Below are 12,493 nucleotides of genomic sequence, written 5' to 3' on the forward strand. Positions count from 1 at the left end.
TGTGGCGATGGAGACAGCAGCAATGGGAGGCCGTACAGGGACCCATGAGAGACTCTGGACCTGGCAGCAGCATGAGGAGGCGGTATATAGGGGCCTACGGCAGATTAGGGGCCTGGCAGCAGCTATAGGAGGCCCGTAATCTGCCAGCACCCTATGTCAAAAAATTCAACACACCAGCAGTGTGTGAGGAGACCTGAAAGTGGCACATGGCAGAGTGTGGCGATGGAGACAGCAGCAATGGGAGGCCGTACAGGGACCCATGACAGACTCTGGACTTGGCAGCAGCATGAGGAGGCGGTATATAGGGGCTTATGGCAGATTAGGGGCCTGGCAGCAGCTATAGGAGGCCCGTAATCTGCCAGCACCCTATGTCAAAAAATTCAACACACCAGCAGTGTGAGGAGACCTGAAAGTGGCACATGGCAGAGTGTGGCGATGGAGACAGCAGCAATGGGAGGCCGTACAGGGACCCATGACAGACTCTGAACTTGGCAGCAGCATGAGGAGGCGGTATATAGGGGCCCATGGCAGATTAGGGGCCTGGCAGCAGCTATAGGAGGCCCGTAATCTGCCAGCACCCTATGTCAAAAAATTCAACACACCAGCAGTGTGAGGAGACCTGAAAGTGGCACATGGCAGAGTGTGGCGATGGAGACAGCAGCAATGGGAGGCCGTACAGGGACCCATGACAGACTCTGGACTTGGCAGCAGCATGAGGAGGCGGTATATAGGGGCCCATGGCAGATTAGGGGCCTGGCAGCAGCTATGGGAGGCCCGTAATCTGCCAGCACCCTATGTCAAAAAATTCTACACACCAGCAGTGTGTGAGGAGACCTGAAAGTGGCACATGGCAGAGTGTGGCGATGGAGACAGCAGCAATGGGAGGCCGTACAGGGACCCATGACAGACTCTGGACTTGGCAGCAGCATGAGGAGGCGGTATATAGGGGCCCATGGCAGATTAGGGGCCTGGCAGCAGCTATGGGAGGCCCGTAATCTGCCAGCACCCTATGTCAAAAAATTCAACACACCAGCAGTGTGTGAGGAGACCTGAAAGTGGCACATGGCAGAGTGTGGCGATGGAGAAAGCAGCAATGGGAGGCCGTACAGGGACCCATGAGAGACTCTGGACCTGGCAGCAGCATGAGGAGGCGGTATATAGGGGCCTATGGCAGATTAGGGGCCTGGCAGCAGCTATGTGAGGCCCGTAATCTGCCTGCACCCTATGTCAAAAAATTAAACACACCAGCAGTGTGAAGAGACCTGAAAGTGGCACATGGCAGCAGAGTGTGGCGATGGAGACAGCAGCAATGGGAGGCCGTACAGGGACCATGACAGACTCTGGACTTGGCAGCAGCATGAGGAGGCGGTATATAGGGGCCCATGGCAGATTAGGGGCCTGGCAGCAGCTATGTGAGGCCCGTAATCTGCCTGCACCCTATGTCAAAAAATTTAACACACCAGCAGTGTGAAGAGACCTGAAAGTGGCACATGGCAGCAGAGTGTGGCGATGGAGACAGCAGCAATGGGAGGCCGTACAGGGACCCATGAGAGACTCTAGACTTGGCAGCAGCATGAGGAGGCGGTATATAGGGGCCCATGGCAGATTAGGGGCCTGGCAGCAGCTATGTGAGGCCCGTAATCTGCCTGCACCCTATGTCAAAAAATTAAACACACCAGCAGTGTGAAGAGACCTGAAAGTGGCACATGGCAGCAGAGTGTGGCGATGGAGACAGCAGCAATGGGAGGCCGTACAGGGACCCATGAGAGACTCTAGACTTGGCAGCAGCATGAGGAGGCGGTATATAGGGGCCCATGGCAGATTAGGGGCCTGGCAGCAGCTATGTGAGGCCCGTAATCTGCCTGCACCCTATGTCAAAAAATTAAACACACCAGCAGTGTGAAGAGACCTGAAAGTGGCACATGGCAGCAGAGTGTGGCGATGGAGACAGCAGCAATGGGAGGCCGTACAGGGACCATGACAGACTCTGGACTTGGCAGCAGCATGAGGAGGCGGTATATAGGGGCCCATGGCAGATTAGGGGCCTGGCAGCAGCTATGTGAGGCCCGTAATCTGCCTGCACCCTATGTCAAAAAATTTAACACACCAGCAGTGTGAAGAGACCTGAAAGTGGCACATGGCAGCAGAGTGTGGCGATGGAGACAGCAGCAATGGGAGGCCGTACAGGGACCATGACAGACTCTGGACTTGGCAGCAGCATGAGGAGGCGGTATATAGGGGCCCATGGCAGATTAGGGGCCTGGCAGCAGCTATGTGAGGCCCGTAATCTGCCTGCAACCTATGTCAAAAAATTTAACACACCAGCAGTGTGAAGAGACCTGAAAGTGGCACATGGCAGCAGAGTGTGGCGATGGAGACAGCAGCAATGGGAGGCCGTACAGGGACCATGACAGACTCTGGACTTGGCAGCAGCATGAGGAGGCGGTATATAGGGGCCCATGGCAGATTAGGGGCCTGGCAGCAGCTATGTGAGGCCCGTAATCTGCCTGCACCCTATGTCAAAAAATTTAACACACCAGCAGTGTGAAGAGACCTGAAAGTGGCACATGGCAGCAGAGTGTGGCGATGGAGACAGCAGCAATGGGAGGCCGTACAGGGACCCATGAGAGACTCTAGACTTGGCAGCAGCATGAGGAGGCGGTATATAGGGGCCCATGGCAGATTAGGGGCCTGGCAGCAGCTATGTGAGGCCCGTAATCTGCCTGCACCCTATGTCAAAAAATTAAACACACCAGCAGTGTGAAGAGACCTGAAAGTGGCACATGGCAGCAGAGTGTGGCGATGGAGACAGCAGCAATGGGAGGCCGTACAGGGACCCATGAGAGACTCTAGACTTGGCAGCAGCATGAGGAGGCGGTATATAGGGGCCCATGGCAGATTAGGGGCCTGGCAGCAGCTATGTGAGGCCCGTAATCTGCCTGCACCCTATGTCAAAAAATTAAACACACCAGCAGTGTGAAGAGACCTGAAAGTGGCACATGGCAGCAGAGTGTGGCGATGGAGACAGCAGCAATGGGAGGCCGTACAGGGACCATGACAGACTCTGGACTTGGCAGCAGCATGAGGAGGCGGTATATAGGGGCCCATGGCAGATTAGGGGCCTGGCAGCAGCTATGTGAGGCCCGTAATCTGCCTGCACCCTATGTCAAAAAATTTAACACACCAGCAGTGTGAAGAGACCTGAAAGTGGCACATGGCAGCAGAGTGTGGCGATGGAGACAGCAGCAATGGGAGGCCGTACAGGGACCCATGAGAGACTCTAGACTTGGCAGCAGCATGAGGAGGCGGTATATAGGGGCCCATGGCAGATTAGGGGCCTGGCAGCAGCTATGTGAGGCCCGTAATCTGCCTGCACCCTATGTCAAAAAATTAAACACACCAGCAGTGTGAAGAGACCTGAAAGTGGCACATGGCAGCAGAGTGTGGCGATGGAGACAGCAGCAATGGGAGGCCGTACAGGGACCCATGAGAGACTCTAGACTTGGCAGCAGCATGAGGAGGCGGTATATAGGGGCCCATGGCAGATTAGGGGCCTGGCAGCAGCTATGTGAGGCCCGTAATCTGCCTGCACCCTATGTCAAAAAATTAAACACACCAGCAGTGTGAAGAGACCTGAAAGTGGCACATGGCAGCAGAGTGTGGCGATGGAGACAGCAGCAATGGGAGGCCGTACAGGGACCATGACAGACTCTGGACTTGGCAGCAGCATGAGGAGGCGGTATATAGGGGCCCATGGCAGATTAGGGGCCTGGCAGCAGCTATGTGAGGCCCGTAATCTGCCTGCACCCTATGTCAAAAAATTTAACACACCAGCAGTGTGAAGAGACCTGAAAGTGGCACATGGCAGCAGAGTGTGGCGATGGAGACAGCAGCAATGGGAGGCCGTACAGGGACCATGACAGACTCTGGACTTGGCAGCAGCATGAGGAGGCGGTATATAGGGGCCCATGGCAGATTAGGGGCCTGGCAGCAGCTATGTGAGGCCCGTAATCTGCCTGCAACCTATGTCAAAAAATTTAACACACCAGCAGTGTGAAGAGACCTGAAAGTGGCACATGGCAGCAGAGTGTGGCGATGGAGACAGCAGCAATGGGAGGCCGTACAGGGACCATGACAGACTCTGGACTTGGCAGCAGCATGAGGAGGCGGTATATAGGGGCCCATGGCAGATTAGGGGCCTGGCAGCAGCTATGTGAGGCCCGTAATCTGCCTGCACCCTATGTCAAAAAATTTAACACACCAGCAGTGTGAAGAGACCTGAAAGTGGCACATGGCAGCAGAGTGTGGCGATGGAGACAGCAGCAATGGGAGGCCGTACAGGGACCCATGAGAGACTCTAGACTTGGCAGCAGCATGAGGAGGCGGTATATAGGGGCCCATGGCAGATTAGGGGCCTGGCAGCAGCTATGTGAGGCCCGTAATCTGCCTGCACCCTATGTCAAAAAATTAAACACACCAGCAGTGTGAAGAGACCTGAAAGTGGCACATGGCAGCAGAGTGTGGCGATGGAGACAGCAGCAATGGGAGGCCGTACAGGGACCCATGAGAGACTCTAGACTTGGCAGCAGCATGAGGAGGCGGTATATAGGGGCCCATGGCAGATTAGGGGCCTGGCAGCAGCTATGTGAGGCCCGTAATCTGCCTGCACCCTATGTCAAAAAATTAAACACACCAGCAGTGTGAAGAGACCTGAAAGTGGCACATGGCAGCAGAGTGTGGCGATGGAGACAGCAGCAATGGGAGGCCGTACAGGGACCATGACAGACTCTGGACTTGGCAGCAGCATGAGGAGGCGGTATATAGGGGCCCATGGCAGATTAGGGGCCTGGCAGCAGCTATGTGAGGCCCGTAATCTGCCTGCACCCTATGTCAAAAAATTTAACACACCAGCAGTGTGAAGAGACCTGAAAGTGGCACATGGCAGCAGAGTGTGGCGATGGAGACAGCAGCAATGGGAGGCCGTACAGGGACCCATGAGAGACTCTAGACTTGGCAGCAGCATGAGGAGGCGGTATATAGGGGCCCATGGCAGATTAGGGGCCTGGCAGCAGCTATGTGAGGCCCGTAATCTGCCTGCACCCTATGTCAAAAAATTAAACACACCAGCAGTGTGAAGAGACCTGAAAGTGGCACATGGCAGCAGAGTGTGGCGATGGAGACAGCAGCAATGGGAGGCCGTACAGGGACCCATGAGAGACTCTAGACTTGGCAGCAGCATGAGGAGGCGGTATATAGGGGCCCATGGCAGATTAGGGGCCTGGCAGCAGCTATGTGAGGCCCGTAATCTGCCTGCACCCTATGTCAAAAAATTAAACACACCAGCAGTGTGAAGAGACCTGAAAGTGGCACATGGCAGCAGAGTGTGGCGATGGAGACAGCAGCAATGGGAGGCCGTACAGGGACCCATGAGAGACTCTGGACCTGGCAGCAGCAGGAGGAGGTGGTATATAGGGGCCCATGGCAGATTAGGGGCCTGGCAGCAGCTATGTGAGGCCCGTAATCTGCCTGCACCCTATGTCAAAAAATTTAACACACCAGCAGTGTGAAGAGACCTGAAAGTGGCACATGGCAGCAGAGTGTGGCGATGGAGACAGCAGCAATGGGAGGCCGTACAGGGACCCATGAGAGACTCTGGACCTGGCAGCAGCAGGAGGAGGTGGTATATAGGGGCCTATGGCAGATTAGGGGCCTGGCAGCAGCTATAGGAGGCCCGTAATCTGCCAGCACCCTATGTCAAAAAATTCAACACACCAGCAGTGTGAGGAGACCTGAAAGTGGCACATGTTTGAGGCATGATTCATGGCGGATTTAGTCAGTTGTGTCAGGAACTGGTGGTTTGAAATCCAGACTAATCCACGCCTGATTCATTTTCACAAACGTGAGTCTCTCCACACTTTGGGTGGACAGTCGTGTCCTCCGCGGAGTTACAATACCTCCTGCCGCACTAAACACGCGCTCCGATGCCACGCTACTGGCCGGGCATGACAGCCTTTCAAGGGCAAATTCAGCTAGTTGGGGCCAAAGGTCAAGTTTCGTTGCCCAGTAGTCAAGGGGATTGTCTACCTCGGTTGGCAGGGTGCTGTCCAAGTAGGCCCAAGCCTGTTGTTTGAGCTCCTGCTCCAGGTCCACCTGATGCTGCTGCTGCTGCTGCGGCTGGTTAGTAGTTTCCTCACTGCGCTGGTGAAGAAAGCTACTCATCATCGACTGCAGACTGAGGCAGCCGCTGCTGGTGGAGCTGCCACTGCTCCTACCACCCCACCCCTCCCCTGCTGCCATGCCAGCGGAACGCGAGCGCACAGGGCCCACAGTGTCTGAGGATGGACGATGGCGCACAAAGGCAGAGACCAACTGACTACATAGGTGGTTTTTATAGTACGTAATTTTGGCCTCCCTCTCAGCAGGTGTGAAAAAGGCCACCATTTTGGACCGGTAGCGAGGGTCCAACAAGGTGGACAGCCAAAAGTCATCCCTCTGTCTGATGGTTATTATTCGGCTGTCGCTACGCAAGCAACCGAGCATGCTATGGGCCATTTGTGCCAAGGAATGCGAGGGACTCCCTGCCTCCATCTCCACAGCATACTGCCACGGTGCGTCTGGGTCCTCTGTCTCCTCCTCCTCCTCCTCTACCAGATGCTCCTGCTCCTCCACTCCTGTCCGCTGAGTGGAAAAACCACCCATTTCACTCAATAATTCCTGAGCACAAATGTCCTCCTCTACCTCCTCCTCTTCTTCCTGTCCTGCCCCCACAGGGGTCATGTGGCGTTGAGATCTGTGCGCCACGTCTACCGCACCCTGACCAGCCATTGTTAACAGCATTTGTTCCAGGACGTGCAACAGAGGAATGACGTCGTTCATCCCATAGTCCTGCCGACTCACGAATAGCGTGGCCTCCTCAAAGGGCCTGAGCAAGCGGCAGGTGTCACGCATGAGCTGCCAATGGCTGACATCTAAGTTACACAGGGGAGTACCTTTATCCGCTTGTAACATCAGGAAATCGGTGATGGCCTTTCGCTGCTCGTAAAGGCGGTCTAACATGTGTAGGGTTGAATTCCACCTTGTTGCAACGTCGCAGATCAGGCGATGCTGTGGAATTCCGTTCTGCCGCTGCAGCTCAATGAGGGTGTTCTTTGCGGTGTAGGAATGGCTGAAATGCATGCACAGTTTACGTGACATTTTAAGGATGTCTTGCAGTGGGATGGTGGATTTTAGGAACCGCTTGACAACCAGATTGAACACGTGAGCCATGCATGGCGCATGGCACAACCTTCCTTGACGCAGAGCAGACACCATGTTCTTTCCGTTGTCAGTCAACATGGTTCCGATTTTTAGTTTGCGCGGAGACAGCCATCTGTCGATTTCTCTGTTCATTACACTCAGCAGTTCCTCCCCTGTGTGACTACGTTCGCCAAGGCATACCAGGTGCAGCACAGCGTGACACCGTTGCGCCCTGCACATGTGATATGCCGGTCGGGTAATGGGACTTGGCACGGGGGTGGCGGCTGAGGACACGGCGGAAAAAGAGGTGGTAGAGGCGGACATGCTTGCTGGACCAAGGACGTGCAAACGTGGAGGCAAAAGCGTCGTGACCTGTCCAAGTTGCTGGTGCGGCTGTGCCGGCACCACGTTCACCCAGTGGGCCGTAAATGACATGTACTGTCCCTGACCGTAGTTACAGCTCCACACGTCGGCGCTGCCGTGCACTTTGGCAGAGACCGACATGCTCAAAGACTGGCCCACCATCTCTTCTACATGTGAATGCAGGGCTGGCACTGCCTTTTGGGCAAAGAAATGACGGCTTGGCACTCTCCACCGCGGCGCGGCACAAGCCATCATTTCTCGGAAAGGTGCTGAGTCCACCAGTTGGAAAGGGAGGGACTGCAGCACCAGCAACTTGGACAGGAGGACGTTCAGCTTTTGCACCGTCGGGTGCGTGCTCGCAAACTGTTGTCTCTTGGATACGGATTCCAAGAAAGACTGTTGACGGAATCCGAGAAGAGGAGTAGCAGGAGAAGGAGCATCTGAACGAGCGGAAGATGCCAATGAGCGACAACTCCCCTCAGCAGAGGTGTTGGAGCCTTGACTGGCTGATAGAGGGCGATTGACGACGTCGGGTGACGGAGCAAGTAACGGAGCGGGTGATGGAGCGGGGGCTGGGGCAGGCAGAACCGCCGTATGTTTATCACGGTTTTCCCAGGCCACCGAATGGTGACGCTGCATATGCTGACGCAACGCTGTAGTCCCAACATGGGCCCCCTGGCCACGCTTGCATTTCTGGCCACATAGTCGACATACGGCTACGTTTACTTCCTCGGGCGGCTTGAGGAAAAATTGCCACACCACCGAGTAGGAAACTTTGCCCCCGCTACTCTTCACTGGCTGACTGCTACTTCCTCCGTGCGCACCGGCACCACTACTGGCCGTGGTGGTAGGCTGCAGTGGAGCTGGTGCTCTACTCCGTGGACGTTTGGCTCCACTGACACTGATGCGACCCTGCTGCTGTCTCCTGGGCAACCCACCGACTGTTTTGCTCGCTGCCAAGCTGCCACCCTCTTCTCCTGATGATGCGGAAGAAATTGCCTGATGACGACGAGGCTGCCAAGTGCGATCAACCTCCTCATCATCAAGTAGGGTCTCCGCCTCACTACTAGCCCCCTCGGCTGCGTCTGGGTCAGGAGACAGACCTGTCTCTAGACCGGCTACCGAGCCACTCTCCTCGCCAGTACTTGTTCGCTTGGCTGCTGAAAAGGCCGATGTCTCCCCCCGTTCCTGACCGCCCTCTGTTAGCTCTTCCTCACTGTACAGTGGGGCTGAGCCCACAGCATGCGATACTTCGCTTGGTGAGGGAACAGCAAAGGACAGGGGCAGGTAGAGGACACGTGATTTCAGTGGGCTTGGTCCCGGGCCATGCCAACTAACGGTTGTGTCTGACGTACCCACCGACCGTTGGCTGTAGGTGTCAGAGGTGACCTGGGAAGAGGAAGACGACCGAGCCAACCAATCAATGACGGCAGGGTTGTCGGTGGAGACACGACCGCTGGATGACACCGGGAGCACTGGCCTCTGGCTGCGAATACTGCTGCCTCGACCCCTTCCTCTGCTGCCACGTCTGCTCGCTCCTAAAACATTGCCTCCTCTGCCACTCCTCTGCATGTTGTCTGACATACTATTTAATTCAACGATTAGGTGTCCCTGAGTAACAATTCTCTGGCACTCAGTAACAATTCTGTCTGTCCCTGAGTATGAATTCTGTGGCCCTGAGTAACAATTCTGTGTCTGTGCGAGTAACAATTCTGTGTCTGTGCGAGTAACAATTCTGTGTCTGTGCAAGTAACAATTTTGTGTCTGTGCGAGTAACAATTCTCTGGCACTCAGTAACAATTCTGTCTGTCCCTGAGTAACAATTCTCTGGCACTCAGTAACAATTCTGTCTGTCCCTGAGTAACAATTCTCTGGCACTCAGTAACAATTCTGTCTGTCCCTGAGTAACAATTCTCTGGCACTCAGTAACAATTCTGTCTGTCCCTGAGTAACAATTCTCTGGCACTCAGTAACAATTCTGTCTGTCCCTGAGTAACAATTCTCTGGCACTCAGTAACAATTCTGTCTGTCCCTGAGTATGAATTCTGTGGCCCTGAGTAACAATTCTGTGTCTGCGCGAGTAACAATTCTGTGTCTGTGCAAGTAACAATTTTGTGTCTGTGCGAGTAACAATTCTCTGGCACTCAGTAACAATTCTGTCTGTCCCTGAGTATGAATTCTGTGGCCCTGAGTAACAATTCTGTCTCTGTGCGAGTAACAATTCTGTGTCTGTGCAAGTAACAATTTTGTGTCTGTGAGAGTAACAATTCTCTGGCACTCAGTAACAATTCTGTCTGTCCCTGAGTAACAATTCTCTGGCACTCAGTAACAATTCTGTCTGTCCCTGAGTATGAATTCTGTGGCCCTGAGTAACAATTGTGTGTCTGTGCAAGTAACAATTCTGTGTCTGTGCAAGTAACAATTTTGTGTCTGTGAGAGTAACAATTCTCTGGCACTCAGTAACAATTCTGTCTGTCCCTGAGTAACAATTCTCTGGCACTCAGTAACAATTCTGTCTGTCCCTGAGTATGAATTCTGTGGCCCTGAGTAACAATTGTGTGTCTGTGCAAGTAACAATTCTGTGTCTGTGCAAGTAACAATTTTGTGTCTGTGAGAGTAACAATTCTCTGGCACTCAGTAACAATTCTGTCTGTCCCTGAGTAACAATTCTCTGGCACTCAGTAACAATTCTGTCTGTCCCTGAGTAACAATTCTGTCTGTCCCTGAGTATGAATTCTGTGGCCCTGAGTAAGAATTCTCTGGCACTCAGTAACAATTCTGTCTGTCCCTGAGTATGAATTCTGTGGCCCTGAGTAACAATTGTGTGTCTGTGCAAGTAACAATTCTGTGTCTGTGCAAGTAACAATTTTGTGTCTGTGAGAGTAACAATTCTCTGGCACTCAGTAACAATTCTGTCTGTCCCTGAGTAACAATTCTCTGGCACTCAGTAACAATTCTGTCTGTCCCTGAGTATGAATTCTGTGGCCCTGAGTAACAATTCTGTCTCTGTGCGAGTAACAATTCTGTGTCTGTGCAAGTAACAATTTTGTGTCTGTGAGAGTAACAATTCTCTGGCACTCAGTAACAATTCTGTCTGTCCCTGAGTAAGAATTCTCTGGCACTCAGTAACAATTCTGTCTGTCCCTGAGTAACAATTCTCTGGCACTCAGTAACAATTCTGTCTGTCCCTGAGTAACAATTCTGTCTGTCCCTGAGTATGAATTCTGTGGCCCTGAGTAAGAATTCTCTGGCACTCAGTAACAATTCTGTCTGTCCCTGAGTATGAATTCTGTGGCCCTGAGTAACAATTGTGTGTCTGTGCAAGTAACAATTCTGTGTCTGTGCAAGTAACAATTTTGTGTCTGTGAGAGTAACAATTCTCTGGCACTCAGTAACAATTCTGTCTGTCCCTGAGTAACAATTCTCTGGCACTCAGTAACAATTCTGTCTGTCCCTGAGTATGAATTCTGTGGCCCTGAGTAACAATTCTGTCTCTGTGCGAGTAACAATTCTGTGTCTGTGCAAGTAACAATTTTGTGTCTGTGAGAGTAACAATTCTCTGGCACTCAGTAACAATTCTGTCTGTCCCTGAGTAAGAATTCTCTGGCACTCAGTAACAATTCTGTCTGTCCCTGAGTAACAATTCTCTGGCACTCAGTAACAATTCTGTCTGTCCCTGAGTAACAATTCTGTCTGTCCCTGAGTATGAATTCTGTGGCCCTGAGTAAGAATTCTCTGGCACTCAGTAACAATTCTGTCTGTCCCTGAGTATGAATTCTGTGGCCCTGAGTAACAATTGTGTGTCTGTGCAAGTAACAATTCTGTGTCTGTGCAAGTAACAATTTTGTGTCTGTGAGAGTAACAATTCTCTGGCACTCAGTAACAATTCTGTCTGTCCCTGAGTAACAATTCTCTGGCACTCAGTAACAATTCTGTCTGTCCCTGAGTATGAATTCTGTGGCCCTGAGTAACAATTCTGTCTCTGTGCGAGTAACAATTCTGTGTCTGTGCAAGTAACAATTTTGTGTCTGTGAGAGTAACAATTCTCTGGCACTCAGTAACAATTCTGTCTGTCCCTGAGTAAGAATTCTCTGGCACTCAGTAACAATTCTGTCTGTCCCTGAGTAACAATTCTCTGGCACTCAGTAACAATTCTGTCTGTCCCTGAGTAACAATTCTGTCTGTCCCTGAGTATGAATTCTGTGGCCCTGAGTAAGAATTCTCTGGCACTCAGTAACAATTCTGTCTGTCCCTGAGTATGAATTCTGTGGCCCTGAGTAACAATTGTGTGTCTGTGCAAGTAACAATTCTGTGTCTGTGCAAGTAACAATTTTGTGTCTGTGAGAGTAACAATTCTCTGGCACTCAGTAACAATTCTGTCTGTCCCTGAGTAACAATTCTCTGGCACTCAGTAACAATTCTGTCTGTCCCTGAGTAACAATTCTCTGGCACTCAGTAACAATTCTGTCTGTCCCTGAGTAACAATTCTCTGGCACTCAGTAACAATTCTGTCTGTCCCTGAGTAACAATTCTCTGGCACTCAGTAACAATTCTGTCTGTCCCTGAGTAACAATTCTGTCTGTCCCTGAGAATGAATTCTGTGGCCCTGAGTAAGAATTCTCTGGCACTCAGTAACAATTCTGTCTGTCCCTGAGTAACAATTCTCTGGCACTCAGTAACAATTCTGTCTGTCCCTGAGTAAAAATTCTGTGGCCCTAATAACGTTTCTGTGGCCCTAAGTAACAATTCTCTGGCACTGAGTAACAATTCTGTCTGTCCCTGAGTATGAATTCTGTGGCCCTAACTAGCGTTTCTTTGTCCCTAAATAACGATTCTGTGGCCCTCATTAACAAGTCTGTGTCCCTGAGTAATGGTTCTCTGTCCCTAAGTAACT

The 12,493-nt window shown here is 52.2% G+C and overlaps 1 pseudogene across 1 annotated transcript in view; it reads right to left on the bottom strand.

The window, feature by feature from the left end:
* The window catches only part of LOC149449346 (aldo-keto reductase family 1 member C1-like), a 68,538-nt pseudogene that overhangs the window by 4,707 nt on the left and 51,338 nt on the right, over positions 1-12,493 (bottom strand). The window lies entirely within an intron of this gene.

This window comes from Staurois parvus, unplaced genomic scaffold (assembly GCF_062004578.1).
Source record: "Staurois parvus isolate SC_StPar_1 unplaced genomic scaffold, SC_StPar_1.0 ptg000629l, whole genome shotgun sequence".
Lineage (NCBI taxonomy): Eukaryota > Metazoa > Chordata > Amphibia > Anura > Ranidae > Staurois > Staurois parvus.